This window comes from Malania oleifera, chromosome 3 (genome assembly GCF_029873635.1).
Source record: "Malania oleifera isolate guangnan ecotype guangnan chromosome 3, ASM2987363v1, whole genome shotgun sequence".
Taxonomy (NCBI): Eukaryota; Viridiplantae; Streptophyta; class Magnoliopsida; order Santalales; family Ximeniaceae; genus Malania; species Malania oleifera.
The window spans coordinates 52,379,824-52,396,768 of record NC_080419.1 but is presented as its reverse complement, the minus strand read 5'-3'; positions in this window follow the sequence as shown (position 1 = coordinate 52,396,768).

Below are 16,945 nucleotides of genomic sequence, written 5' to 3'. Positions count from 1 at the left end.
TTGCCTTCTCTCTTCCTTTACTCCTTTTATTTTCCGCAACGCACTTTATTATCTATCTTGCATGTGTATGTTGAATAACCCCACATGCACTAGACAATCAATTGGGTGACAAGAATTCAGTGATATAATAATTTAAATCAGTCTTAAATCCCTATAATTAATTTTTTAAGTATAGAAATAGGGATTAAGTGGTAATAAGTTTAAAGAATTTAAAAATACCCAATTCACGCCCCCTCTTGGGATTACACCTAAATTTATAAAATTCACAATCTTTTGTATACTTAACAAACACATGAGGACGTTTTTATTTTAAATCAACCACAATCCAAACACAATATCAATCACAAACCAAATAGCTTTAATAAAAACAACCAATCAATCACACAATACTTATCCAATTGCTATAGCACTTTCTTATTTCAGTGTTTGTAAAAACTCAGTTTAAAGCCCTGTATGAATGAGTATTTGTGCACTTCATTTAACTAATATTTCTACAAACGATTAATCAATGTACTCCCTTTAAGGTTTCCACAAAATATTAATCAACGTACTCTTTTAAATTAAATTTTTTTCTCAATCTTAGTTTTAGCTACCTGCACTTAGAAATAGAATTTATATATACTTAAAATTTAAAGAGTAAAGGGTAAGAGTGAGACCGAGATTTTTTATGAGGTTCGGCTTATCACCAGCCTACGTCCTCGCCTTAGGCAAGACCACCTAAGGATTCCACTAACACATTCCTTTGCAGGCATAAAAAATCGTTTACAATCCCTCCTTTGGGGTGGAGCACCCTCTCTAAGCGATACCCCACAATCGGTACAACGATCCAATGACCTGGACCATCAAAGAAACAAGAAAAAAAAAAAAGATTTCTTTTGTACAAAGAGATGCTCTTAAATAGAGCTAGTTAGTACAATTGAAAGCACTAATATACTTCAAAAAAAATATTAAAAGAAATTGAATTGAAGCTTAAGAATTAATTAACTGGAATTCTTCTCTTGATGGGAATCAGTAAATTAGATGTTAGAGCTTAGAGAATATTGATCAAATATTCGAATTATCTCAGAAATTCTCAATATGAAGATGCAATTAAGAGATCTTTGAGAGAGCAAGAGCAATTTTAGCTTGAGAGCAGATTTTCAATGCTTAGTACTGATTTGATTTGAGAAAACATGTATTTGTAGGTTCAAAAAGGTTTAATTCGTGTTGGCCAAGTTACCTAGAGTGTTTCCCAAGTTTATACGAAATTTGGGGCACAAGAAATATAAATTTTAATTTTAAAACTTTTAAAAAATATAGTTGTTAACAGTGTTCAAGCGCCTGAGGTCTTAGGGTCAATCGCCTAAGGTTTCAGAAAACTGCGTGATTTTCAACTTGAAACAGCGTCAGTCGCCTGAGGTTACCAGGGTCAGGTGCTTGGGCCTATGCTATCTCTTCAAAATTTCTTCAGGAAAATCTTCAGGCGCCTAAGGTTTAATCTTCAGTCGCCTGAACAGTTATAATTTCTATTTTTGAGGTTATTTTCAAAAACTCTTAGCCAACTTGCTTTGTTACTATAAAAGAACATTTTTTGGGGTTTTAAAATAAGGTCTCTAAGTCCATGACAACCCCTAATGAGTTTCAAAACATTTCAAAATGATATTTAGTATGAAGTACTTACATAATTCATCCTAAAGGCTTAAACATTCTAAGCTTAAAGTCTTTATATAAGTCTTTACTTTTAATCCTCTTAGACTTGAGCTTGAGTCATCTTTAAGTGTCCACATGCTTTGAACATTTTGGTCTTCTTGAGCTTTCTTTTTTTTTTTTGGATTACACACCGGGTATCCACGCGTCCTTTTTACGATCCACGTGACTAATCCTGCGCCCCTTGAAGTTGACCTCAAAACTCCAAAGGGAGCGTAAATTCAGGAGTCCAAGGTCGGAAACAAGTATGGCTTTGAACATTTTGGTCCTCTTGAGCTTTCTTTTGATCACATTGTTGATGGAGTATGGCTTTATGATACTTGTGATCTTAAACTTGCATTTCTTTTGATCTTTTGAACTTTGTCATTCAAGCTTTCCTGAAATATCATCACTTAAACACAACATGTTAAATTAACCTTTATTTGTTATCATCAAAATGAGATTCAAAAGCCATGTTAGGCCAACAATCTCCCCCATTTGATGATGACAAATAAGGGGCAAAGATGATAGAACCTTGATAAGGCTTCCCCTTACAATAAGCATGCCTTTTAACAAATATAAAAATTATGATTTCAAATATGAGTAAGTTTAAAAAATAAGTCACAATCAAGTATATTGCATTATAGCTCATGTCAACATATATGCTTATAGTCTTATCCTTCTTATGTTCTCATGTTCATTTTTTATTTTACTCCCCTATGCTATATGCCAAGATTTATATGTTTTACATATTTGCTATGTTCTCATTTTTCATGGATGCTCTCTAAGATACTTATCTTCTCATATTTGCTTTCTTATGTTTGCTCAATATCTCTACCCCTTTGACATCAATCAAAAAGAAATGAGGAGCAGTGGCACAAAGAGTTTGAACACATAAAGAGCATAGTCATACTACAAAAATTCATAAGTAATGGAGTTACAAGACAAGCTTCAAATAAAAACAAACAAAGCAACATAAAACAAAGCCAATACATAGAGAGTTCTTAATACAACACAAAGTGACAAATAAATCAGTTATCATCAACATCAGCATCATCCTCTTCAGCTTCCTCTTCATCACCTTCCTCACTTCCTTCCTCAGATTCTTCATCAGATGAAGCGTCACTCTGAGGGGCAAAACTAGTATCCTTAGGATCAAAACCACGAGATGAGCTAGCCCTATATTGCTCATTACGAGTGAGGCATTGATCAAGTGAAGAACAAGTAGTATGAAGGGAGGATACATTCTCTTGAAGGGATTGAATACCTGATCGCATATCTCTGCTAAAAGTAGAGAATTGAAGATGGAAGGGGATAAACCAAGAGGGAGTGTCAGTTGGAGGTCCTTGGTCCAGTTGTGGAGGAAGAGGAGGTACAGCTACTAGCCTTTAAGATCGTCCTCCTTTCAAAAACCAACCTTGATCATGTTTTTCATATCCCATTTGCTTGAGGGTTGTGGAGGTGAAAAGGTCATATCTTGTACGTTTGATGAACAATTCAGTAGGTGTGGTAACATTTAGTTGAGCGAAGATAAGGTTCAATACACCACCATACAGAAGAGTTACTCAAGTAGCTTCCAATTTGGCCTACATCCATTTCAAAATAAGGCTAGAGAGATCAAGTTTCTTCCCCTTTAGTAAACACCATAACATAAAGAAATTGACTTAGGAAAGATGATCATATAAGTCAGCCTTTGGTAGAATGTTGCTGGTGATAATTTTATGAAATATTTGGGCCTAAAGATTCAGCTATTTATACATAGGTGGATGGCCAAAATAAACGGGTTCTTCTACTATAATTAGTGGCAAAAATTCTTCGGGTGTGAAGCCTTGCTCTAGAATCCAAGTTTGAGCAAAGGCTAGACATTCAAATTCACCCGGGGTGATATGCAAAAAGGGAGCCAAGATTTGTGGAGTCAAAACAATCTTCTTTCCTCTAACATTAGTGGTTAGCACATTTTCGCCATGGATCATGTTTGCATAAAAAAAATTTTGACCAAGTTGGGATACTATCCTTTGGATTGATAAACTATAAAATTCTTCCAATCGATATTCCTAAACATAGGTAGGATTTCCAGAAATTCTTAATTGAAGAAGGTGGTGTTGATAACCTTACCAAAAATTAGGTCCATAGAACGGAGATGAGAATGATATCGAAGCTTCAATTGAGGGGTGACAAGCCATTGTTCGATGTTGTTATCATCCCAACCAGAAGAAGATCCTCAATTTGTTGTAGTCTAGGTGCGAGGCATCTTAGATTTTTGGAGGATGGAAGAAATCAACCAAGAGAAACCCTAGAATCCATAGGAAAAGATGTAGAAGAAGGATTTTGGAGCTTTGATTCGAGGGATTTTAAGTGAGGAATCAAGTGAGACCAAGGGTTGGAGCTTCGGGTGAGTGATGGAGCAGGGTTTAGTAGCCTGAAGTCTGAAGAGTTAGGGTTTTCGCACTTAAAAATATACACTACTCGCGAGTTCAAGTGCCTAAAGATTCAGTTCAATCGCTTGAAGATTTACTTAAATGAATTTCAATAGGCAGTAGCACCTCAGTCGCTTGAGGTCTGATGGCTTAGGCACCTGAACCTAAAAAAAAAATACTATTTAGGCGCCTAAACTTCCAAGCTCAATTGCCTGAAGTCCTTAATTTTTTTTAATTTCTCTTTATACTTAACATGAAACCTTCCTAATCACTTTCCTACTATGTAACAACCCAAGTTCTCTTCTAGTGGATATAAATCTTTCTTCAGGAAGAGGTTTTGTGAAGATATCCGCCCATTGGTCATTTTTATTTATAAATTCAAGTAGGATATCTTCTTTTTTAATGTGATCTTTTAGAAAGTGGTGTCTTATGTCAATGTGTTTAGTTCTTGAGTGTGATATTAGATTTTTAGAGATGTTTATTGCACTTATATTATCACATTTAATTGGTATGGGGGAATATTCTAGATTATAGTCCTTTAATTGTTGTTTCATATACAAGGTTTGTACACAGCAACTACCGGCTGCCACATACTCTGCTTTAGCAGTGGATAAGGCTACGAAGTTTTGTTTCTCAGAAAACCAAGATACTAGGGATCATCCTAGAAAATGACAAATCTCACTTGTACTTTTTCTATCAATCTTACACCCTGCATAATCGACATCCGAATAACTAGTCATTTTGAATCCAGTGTCCTTAGGATACCAAAGTCCTAAATCAATTGTACCTATCAAGTACCGTAGGATTCTTTTAACCGCTATTTGACGTGATTCTTTAGGTTCTGATTGAAACCATGCACACATGCATACACTAAACATTATATTTGGCCTACTAGTTGTTAGGTATAGCAAACTTCCTATCATACCTCCGTAATATTTCATATCTACCAGTTTCCCTTTTTCATCTTTGGGGGTACCTATGGGCTTACTACTTTCCACATCAAATTTCTTAAGCATATCTTTTATATATTTGGATTGATTTATAAAAGTTCCATTCTTTGCTTGTTTGATTTGTAATCCTGGGAAGTAGTTCAATTCTCCCATCGTGCTCATTTGAAATTCCTCTTGCATACATTTGGCAAATTCCTTACATAGATTATCATTAGTTGCACCAAATATGATATCATCTACATAAATTTGGATTATGAGCATGTCATCTTTCTTAGTTTTGATAAATAATGTGCTATCAACCTTTCCTCTAAAAAACCCCTTTTCTAGGAAGAGTCCACTAAGTCTTTCATACCAAGCCCTAGGGGCTTGCTTCAAACCATATAAATCCATAGTTAACTTGTACACATAATCAGGTTTTTGAATGTCCTCAAAGCCTAGTGGTTGTGTTACATATACCTCTTCATTAACGAAACCATTTGAAAAGGCACTATTTACATCCATTTGATACAATTTGAATTCCTTATGAGATGCATAAGCTAAAAGCATTCCAATTGCTTCCATTTTAGCTACGGAAGCAAATGTCTCATCATAATATATTCCTTTTTCTTGGTCATATCCTTCAGCTACAAGCCTAGCTTTATTTCTCACTACAATTCCATTTTCAATTTTTTTATTTCTAAATACCCACTTAGTTCCAATAATTGAATGGTTATCTAGTTTGGAAACTAATTTACATACTTTATTTCTTTCAAATTGATTTAATTCTTCTTGCATGGTAATTATCCATTAGTCATCACTTAGAACTTCTTTAACATTCTTTGGTTCATCTTGAGATAAGAAAGCATAGTGATTGCATAGATTTTTCAAAGAGGATCTTGTAGTTATAGCTCGTGATGGTTCTCCTATTATTTGATCTTTCGAATGATTTCTTTCATATTTCCATTCTTTTGGTAAATTAGTATTTTCAACAGCATCATTATTTGATTTTACTTCATTCTCTTCTTCTTTTGCTTCTATTATCTCTAAGTCTTTTGGTTTTTGAGGAGTTTGAACTTCTTCAACTTTTATTGATTTATTGAATGGATTTTCTTCATCAAATGTTACATGAATTGATTCCAAGATTGTAAGAGTTCTTTTATTGTATATTCTAAAAGCCTTTTTAATGAATACCCTAAGATTATACCTTGATCAGCTTTTGCATCAAATTTACCTAAATCATCTTTATCATTTAATACAAAACATTTGCATCCAAAAACATAAAAATAAGAAATGTTAGGCCTTCTGCCTTTCCAAAGTTCATCGGGAGTTTTATTCAAGCTTGATCTTATTGAAACTCTTTCTATCACATAGCATGTGGTGTTTACCGCTTCAGCCCCAAAGTATTTTGATAGATTATGTTCATTTAACATTGTTCTTGCCATTTCTTGAAGAATGTATTCTTTCTTTCAACAACTCCATTTTGTTGTGGAGTTCTAAGTGCTGAAAAATTATGATTAATTCCATTTACATTGCAAAATTTTTCAACTTCTTTGTTGTTGAATTCTCTACCTTGATCACTCCTTATATTTGAAACATTATATCATTTTTTATTTTGAAGTTTCTTACATAAATTTATTAACATGTTACAAGCTTCATCCTTGGAGGCTAAAAATAATACCTAGGTAAACCTAGAGTACTATGACAAAGGCATATTGCTTACCTCCTATGCTTTGAGTTCTAGTAGGTCCAAACAAATCTAAATGAATAAATTCTTCTTTTTAAAACTTGTTTTAATTTGCTTTCCAAGTTGGCAAGCATCACAAATTTTATCTTTTATGAATTTTGTATTTGGTAAACCTTTGACTAACTTCTTTCTAGATAAGTTTGATAATAGGTCCATGTTTGCATGCCCTAGTCTTCTATGTTAAAGCCAACTATCTTCATTCATGGCAGCCAAGCATGTTACATCTTAAGAGATTAAGTTTTCAAGGTTTGTACAATATACATTATTTACTCTATAAGTTGTGAATAGAATTTCACGTTTTCTTGGATTTTGAACTATGCACTCATCTTGCTAAAAGATTATGTCAAGCCCTTATTCACTAAGTTGACTTATGCTTAAAAGGTTATGCTTATCATCAATTGTAAATGAGGGTTCTTTACCAATTTACCTATTCTGACGATTTTACCTTTAGCATTGTCACCGAAAGTCACATATCCTCCATCTTTTTCAACTAGGGTGGTGAACTTTGTTCTATCCCCAGTCAAATGTCTTGAACATCCACTGTCCAACTACCATTTTTCCTTTGATTGAGTAGTCCTAAAGCATACCTATAAGGAAGAATTCACGGTGTTACTTTTGGAACCCAAACCTTTTTAATTCTTTTTAAGTCATACCTAGTTTTAGTGTTTACTTTCCATTCATTCTTGATTTTGACATACTTATTTTTGAGTGGACAATTAAACTTTATGTGTCCCTTATTCCTACACAAGTAGCAAGTAGTGTTCTCATGTATATTTGTAGAGGATGTACTTGCATAGTATTTTGCTTGTTTTACAAAGTATCCCATGAATAAGTTCTTCTTCCTTTTGTTTTCAATTCCATTGTGACCAATTCCTTATTTGTTACTAATCATCCTTTGTTATCCAACCATCTTTTCAAAATTTTCTTTTCCTCTAGTAAAATTATAAATGATCTTATCTTTGTCTTCAATTTTAATTTTAAGTTCACTTATTTCTAAGTCTTTCTTGCTTTCATCATTTGCTTGAAGTTTTACTAACTCTTGAGACATATTGTTAATTTTCTTCATTAGATCAACAATATGAGATTCTTTTTCTTTTTCAGCTATTTTAGAACTTTCTAGTTGATTCTTAAGATTTTCATTTTGTTCTTTCAAGGCTATGTTCCTTTTAGACACTTTAATGAACCTATTGTGTAAGTTGAATAATTATGTTTGGATTTCCTTGTATGAAGGCATACTATCACATGAATCATTACACGACTCTCCACTAGATTTTTATGACGAACTATAATAAGAGTTTACCTCAGCATTGTGTACCATAAAGCACATGTTGGCAACTTCTTGTTCACTTGATTCATCCTCCAATTCGTTTGAGCTTGTATCATCCCATGTAACTTTCATTGCCTTCTTTTTCTTCTTCTTGTCTTTCTTTAGCTGTGGACAATCAGGTTTAATGTGTCTGGCCTTCTTGCATTTATAACATGTAAGTGGTTCATTCTTAGTTTCCTTTGTGTTTGTTACTCTATTGTTAGTTTTTTATCCTTTAAACTTCTGAGGGAATTTCCTATTCTTCTTGAAAAAATTTCCAAGTCTTTTAGTGATAAAGGCTAGTTCTTCATCATCTAATTCATTATCTTCATCCTCATCACTAGAACTTTCTAACCCAGCCTTAAGGGCTATAGATTTCTTATTTCTATTATTGTTCTCTAAATTTCTTTCATTCATTGTCATCTCATATACGATAAAGGATCCGATTAACTCATCAAAGGAGGTATTTTTCAGGTTTCTACCTTCCGTTATTGCTGTAGCCTTTGGTTCCCATATTGAAGGAAGTCCTCTAAGCATTTTTCTAATCATTTTATATGTTGAATAATTTTTCCCTAAAGCATTTAAAGAATTTATTATGTGAGTAAATCTAGTATACATGCTAGTGATAGTTTCTTCCGAATTATCTTAAAGGCCTTATACTCGCTAGTGAGCATGTCGATTCTATTATCTCTAACATCTATAGTTCGTTCATAGGTTACTTCTAACTTGAACTAAATTTTTTTGGCTGACTTACATGCCATGACCCTATTAAACTCATTTACGTCTAAAGCACAATATAGTGCATTCATGGCACTTGAGTTTACTTGCATCAATTTATAGTCATTATCGGTCAAGTCTCTTTCTTCTTTAGGAACTTATTTACCATCTCCTAATTTAGTAGGAATGTAGTCACCATGTGTGACAACTTTCCATGCTTTCCAATCCATGGTTTGAATATATATTCTCATTCTTTGTTTCTAAAACGTATAGTTTAAACCACAGAAAATAGACGGCCTAGTTGAGGATTGGCTTTTAGCAAAAGGGGGTACACCTAGGTGTGCCATTTAGACCTTTATATAGCTGCTAATTAAGATTTGCTATAACTTAACTCTAATACCAATTGAAAGTTAAGGTGTAGCCCCAAGCAGGGGGGTGAATTGGGTTTATAAAATTCTTTTAAGTCTTTTTAAAATATTCACAATCTTTTGTATACTTAACAAACACACAATAATGTTTTGATTTTAAATTAACCACAATCCAAACACAATATCAATCACAAACCAAATGCCTTTAATAATAACAACCAATTAATCACACAATTCTTATCCAATTGCTGTAGCACTTTCTTATTTTAGCTTTTGCAAAAACTCAGTTTTAAAGCCCTGTATGAATGAGTATTCCCTACAAAAAATTTGGCTTTTAGTGACCAATTTATTAGTGACGGATTCAATTTCGTCACTAAAGCAGGGGTATTAGTGACAAATTTGAGAACCGTCTCTAATATGGACTTTTAGTGATGAAATTTAATCCGTCACTAATAAGTTCGTCACTAAAAATCCAAAAAATCAGGAGAAATAGTTTTTCACCCATAAATTACCCCGGGAAAATATTTGCGACGATTTGTACAATCTTAGTAACGACTAATATCCATCACTAAAAGATTCTTATTAGTGACGAATAAATAACCGTCAATACTATTAATTTAAAAATAAATAATTTTTTTTGTTTCGAGTATTATTGACGAATTGGTATATTCGTCACTATTGCCCCAGTATTAGTGACGCATTTGAGACCGTCACTAATAATTCTTGTATTTAAAAATAAATTAGAATTTTTTTTTCAGAATATTAGTGATGAATTTCTTTATTCGTCACTATTTGCCTATTATTAGTGACGGATCTGAGAATCGTCACTAATACTTCACGAATTGATATATTCATCACTATTACCCTCGTATTAGTGACAGAGTTTAAAACCATCACTAATGCTTTCCGTATTCTAAAATAATTTTAATTCTTTTATTTTAGAATATTAGTAACGAATTTTGAAATTCATCACTATTTCCCTTATATTAGTGACGGATTTAAGGACCATTACAAATACTTCAAGTATTTAAAAAAAAAAATTCTTGCAGAGCATTAGTGACGAATTTATTAATTCGTCACTATTGCCCAACTAGTAGTGACGAATCCATAACTAGTAGTGACGATTATGGATTCATCACTAGTAGTCCTTTAATAAAGTTTTCCCTAATCTTCCTTCTTTTCCCTCCTTTCCCTTTCTTTTCCCGCTCTGCCTCTGCGCTCTCCCGATCCCCCTTCTTTCCCCTCCTTTCCCTCCTCCCTTCTTTCCCCTCTTTTCCTTCCTCCTCTGGCTACCCTCAAAGCCGCCCTCGCAGCCTTTCCCTCCTTTCCCTCCTCCCTTTTTCCCCCTCCTCTCCTTCCTCCTCCAGCTGCCCTCGCAGCTGCTGTTGTAATGCCCCAAACCCTTAATCCCGAGTCCAATGCATTATACCTGATAAAATCCCTGATAATCCATAATCAACATATACACAGTGGAAAACTTAAATATAATCTCCCAATTATATAATACCAAAGTTTTCTAAATCCATCTACCAACCATAATAAATTAATCATCCACCTGTATTCAAACATATATATATATATATATATATATATTCAAACATTATTCAGTATTCATAATGCCAGTATATTTCACAACCTTTCATAATATCTAGAAGACTTAAAATACAAAACATAAAACATAACATATATATCTCAAAATTAACATAGAAATATATCCTTTTCTTTTTTTATTTCTCAATAATGCTATAAAACCTCGAGCTCCCAAAGCTCGACCTCGAGGATATCCTAAAAAAGAAATACATTTATATTCAAGTGAGACACATCTCAGTAAGGGAAGAAATAATATATTAAACTCAGTGTGTGGCCATCATGAGATTATACATTTCATTTTACAATATTTGCAAAACATTAGCATAATACTGAAAGTCATTTTCTGAACCTAACGATCACATGCAAATGTTTACCCACGAGATTACCCAAGGATAGGGGTGATTACCCGCTCACACAAGTAGCACCCCTCTACTCTGATACTTAGGTAACCCGAAAGTCACTACTGAAGCATACCAGAGTACTCATCTTACTCAGTAAGCCCTCAAGTGTTAACTTGATCTCGTACTCACGCATTCAACAACATTTTACCTGCAAAGGCCCTAAGGATAGAGAATTCCATCCGCCCATACAAGTGGGTTCCCTCTGCCCTAATGCGTTATGCAGCTACTACCACATCTAAAACTACTAGTACACTCGCCTTACTCAGCAAGCCCTCAGGCGAAGAGTGCGTCCCGCCCAAACATAACATGTTCTACATACATAAATACTTCTAATATTATAATACATCATTTTTTCCATCATTATTCAATCATTCACATTCTTTCATGTTCATAACTTATCATTTCCTTGTGTTTCACTTTAAGTGACTCTTTGCCATTTATATCATTCACATTTCACATTTCATTTCATTACATTATTATTCCTTGTCATTTCATTTTATAACATTTTCATTTCATTCATTTGTACTACAGCCGCTCTTTAGCTGTCATTTGTTAGTCCACATAGAAATGTGCTAGAATCTGCTACAGTTAGTCCACATAGAAATGCACTAGAATATGCTAACCCGGCTTTCAGCTTTCGTACCTTTACATGGTTGCATTTAACATACACAGGCAACATTGTTCATACCATATTTTATTATTGTTTTACTTACTTAGCTTGCATCTCATACATTTAACATATAATTTGCACAGATTCTCATGCCACACAATTTAGTAGTAAAATTCATACATATTTCTCATAAAATAAGTCAACCCATATTTAACATTTATATGCACAAAGTACATTTCATTTCTTATTTAATTCATCAGAAAATTCTTTTTACTTTCATTCGTTCACTTTCACATATACATTACTATATCGACAATCCTAGGTTCAGCAAATATAAATTTCATGGATTGCATTTTAATAATTCACACCAAAACACAAATATAATATAACATAAATTATTACCTTTAATTTCATAAAATCTGATTTAATATATAATTTTTCCTTACCTGAAGTCTCGAACTACACCGACAGGGACTTCGAAAAAATACCTGTGACGCTCACCTGGACCCTGAATCAAAATTTCTAGTTCCATGTAATTATTCCAAAATAAAATGTTATTTAAATTTTTTTTTGGGTCATAATTTTCAAATTAACAATTATACCTGCAAATTTAACTAATTTGCCAAAATTTTTAAATCTCACTCTCGCTTTGGAGTGGGGCCTAGAAAATCCCAATTGAAAAATTACCTATGCCAAAATGACTACAATGATGACTAGGACCTCGTGGTGGTGTCCAATCGTCAATTTAACCGTATATTTATAAAGAAATTAGGAATATAGGGAAAAATTACCTTTCCCCAGCAAAAGTGCCTAAGCCGTTCCCACGAAAAAATCTGCTCCAGTAGAAAAAATGTCGGCAGCGGAACCAGGAATCCAACGACACCTTCCGTTTCCCGATCCGCTACAAACTCGTCGAGAAATTGAGAGAAGGAGAGAGACGGAGACGGAGGTGGCTACGGCACAGGAAACACTTTTAGGGGGGGGGGCGTGAAATTTTTCTCTAACTTCTTCTTCTTCTTCTTTCTTCTTTCAGGTACCTTATATATATATTACTTTAACTTATACTTATTATATATATATATATATATATATATATAGTATAATAACTTACTATATATGTGTATATATATATATTTCTCTTATTTCAATTAGTTTTTTTTTTTTTAATCCAATGTAAAAATGTTTAATTTAATAATTAATTATTTAATTTATCTTAATATAATTTAATTTCTTTAATTTTAATTAATTTTTTTTAAAATTTTTTTCTTCTTTTTCCCACACCGTTCCTTTTATTTATTTATCTGTTATTTTATTTATTATTTTTTTCCCAAATTATTTTAATCCTTTTAAATTTCCGGGTCTTTACATTCTCCCCTCCTTAAGAAATTTCGTCCTCGAAATTTGTTACTCAGTCTTTCATTTCCATATTTTTACGATTTACCATATCCCACACCATAATCTCAACAACAAAATTATATACTTAAATCCAATACACATCCAAGTTCTCCATATAAAGACCAGTCCCACGACTAGGAAACATCACCGTCGATGGATTTGCCATGGTTTTCTAAGACTGTCAACTGAATCAGAAAATCATAGAAGTCTGCTAAGGGATTTCTACCTGCAAGCTATAAGACAAAATCTTATACTTCCCTACACCAAACCTACTCCTCAACACCTAACCTGACCTATCCATCTAGTATCCTTATCTTAACTGTTTCCTATACTCTAGTATAAATCATCTCTAACCTAACACTCTAACATTTCCATATCCAGGCAATGTGAAATTAATCACACTTCTGACTGGATATTGCTCTAATACCATTTGTAACGCCCCGAACCCTTAATCCCGGGTCCAGTGCGTTATACCTGCTAAAATCCCTGATAATCCATAATCAACATATATGCAGCGGAAAACATAAATATAATCTCCCAATTATATAATACCAGAGTTTTCTAAATCCATCTACCAACCATAATAAATTAATCATCCACCAATATTCAAATATATATATATATATATATATATATATATATATATATATATATATATATCTCCAAACATTATTCAGTATTCATAATGCTAGTAAATTTCACAACCTCTCATAATATCTAGAAGACTTAAAACACAAAACATAAAACATAATAAATACATCTCAAAATTAACATAGAAATATACCCTTTTCTTTTTTTATTTCCCAATAATGCTATAAAACCTCAAGCTCTCAAAGCTCGACCTCGAGGATATCCTGAAAAAGAAATACATTTATATTTAGGTGAGACACATCTTAGTAAGGGAAGAAATAATATATTAAACTTAGCATGTGGCCATCATGAGATTGCACGTATCATTTTATAATATTTGTGAATCATTAACATAAAACTAAAAGTCATTTTCTGAACCTAAAAATCACATGCAAATGTTTACCCATGAGATTACCCAAGGATAGGGGTGATTATTCACCCATATATGTACCACCCCTCTACTTTGATACTTAGGTAGACCGAAAGTCACTACTGAAGCATACCAGAGCACTCACCTTACTCAGTAAGCCCTCAAGTGTTAACTTGATCTCGTACTCACGCATTCAACAACAGCTTACCGGCAAAGGATACCTACCCATACAATTGGGTTCCCTCTGTCCTAGTGCGTTATGCAGCTACTACCACATCTGAAGCTACTAGTGCACTCACCTTATTCAGCAAGCCCTCAGGCGAAGAGTGCACCCCGCCCAAACATAACATATTCTACATACATAAATACTTCTAATATCATAATACATCATTCTTTCCATCATTATTCAATCATTCACATTCTTTCATGTTCATAACTTAATATTTCCTTGTGTTTCACTTTAAGTGACTCTATCCCATTTATATCATTCACATTTCACATTTCATTTCATTGTATTGTCATTCCTTTTCATTTCATTTCATAACATTTTCGTTTCATGCATTTGTACTACGGCCGTTGTTTAGCCGTCATTTGTTAGTCCACAGAGAAATGCGCTAAAATCTGCTACAGTTAGTCCAGATAGAAATGCGCTAAAATCTGCTAACCCGACTTTCGGTTGTCATACCTTTTCATGGTTGCATTTAACATACATAGGCAACATTGTCCATACCATATTTTATTCTCATTGCTTTAGTTAATTAACCTACATCTCATACATTTAACGTATAGTTTGCACAGATTCTCATGTCACACAATTTAGTAGTAAAATTCATACATATTTCTCATAAAATAAGTCAACCCACATTTAACATTTATATGCTCAAAATACATTTCATTTCTTATTTAATTCATCAGAAAATTCTTTTTACTTTCATTTGTTCACTTTCACATATACATAACTATATCGACAATCCTAGGTTTAGTAAACATAAATTTCATGACTGCCATTTTAATAATTCATATCAAAACACACATATAATATAACATTAATTATTACCTTTAATTTCATAAAATATGATTTAATATATAATTTACCTTTACCTGAATATAACATAAATTCTTCTTTCAAAACACACATATAATATAACATATCAAAATATCATATAATATAACACACATATCAAAACATATAATATCAGGTACTTTATATATATATATATATATATATATATATATATATATATATTACTTTAACTTATACTTATTATATATATATATATATATATATATATTTATATATTATAATAACTTACTATATATGTGTGTGTTTATATATATATATATATATATATATATATATATATATATTTCTCTTATTTCAATTAGTTTTTTTTTTAATCCAATGTAAAAATGTTTAATTTAATAATTAATTATTTAATTATTTAATTTATCTTAATTTAATTTAATTTCTTTAATTTTAATTAATTTTTTAAAATTTTCTTCTTCTTTTTCCCACGCCATTTCTTTTATTTATTTATCTATTATTTTATTTTTTTCCAAATTATTTTAATCCTTTTAAATTTCCAGGTCTTTACAGCTGTTGCCGCTACCCGCCACTCGCCGTCAAGTCTCTCTCTCAGTCTTTCCATCTCTCTTCCACGCCACCGACACTGATACTCCGATCTATCCCCGTTGCCTTCGCCAAGGAGATCAACCGCCGGAGCCCTTCAAGCTGGTATCTCCTGTCTCTCTCTCTCTCTCTCTCTCTCTCTCTCTCTCTCTCACACACACACACACACACAAACACACACACACACACTTTTAGTCTCTCCATATCTCTCAATCTCTATGGTCTCTCTCTCTCAGTCTCGCCATCTCTTCGTCACCACTGCAGAGCCAAGTCTTTCCCCGTCACCTTCGCCGAGGAGATCAACCACCAGAAGCCTTCCAACCTTCAAGCAAGTATATATGTTTCTTTGAACTCGGATTTGAAGAATTTGGTTTTCTATTTTTTTTTTAGTTTTAATTTGATGTATATTTGTAGTAGAAAGGATATTTTCCATTGTTTAGTTGATTTATTTTGCTGCTACTAGAATGAATTATTGGATCCCATTAAAATTTTAAAGCAATATAAGTTCTATAAATTTTAAATTCAAACTTTAAAACTCAAGCATGAATTCAAATATTTATAAACTTCAAATTAACATCTTATATAAGCTTAAAAATGTCGACACATGAACTAAGAAAAAATCCATAAACCAAGTTTTATTTTTTTAAACACTAATAGTAACCAAGCCAAGCTCAAAATTGTTATTGATAAATAATTTATTTTATTTAAAATATTAACATATTATATAATATATATTTTTAGTTTTATACATTTATAATATATCAATTTGTTTCAGTTAACTGCGATTATTGAATGAGCCAAACTAAAATTGAACCATTAATTGGAAAAGTTGAAAACTACGAATTGAAACAAAACCGAAAAAAGCTTACTCCAATTTCAGTTCAATTTTGTTATTTGGTTTGTTTCATTCTTTTGGCTTAAAATTTTCATTATTTTGTGTTCTTTCCTCCTACTATGATCTACCCATTTTCTTGATTTTTACTTTTACCTTGTTGACTACCTTTTCACCATCATCACCACCATCACCACCACCACCACCAGATCATCATCTCATCTCAGGCGATTTTTATTCTATTCTATTCTATTATCCGTGCCCTGGAGAATAAAAAGAAGGAAAAAAGAACAATATTCAATTTGTCATTGCTCAAACTCTCTGGCACGGATCTTACTTAG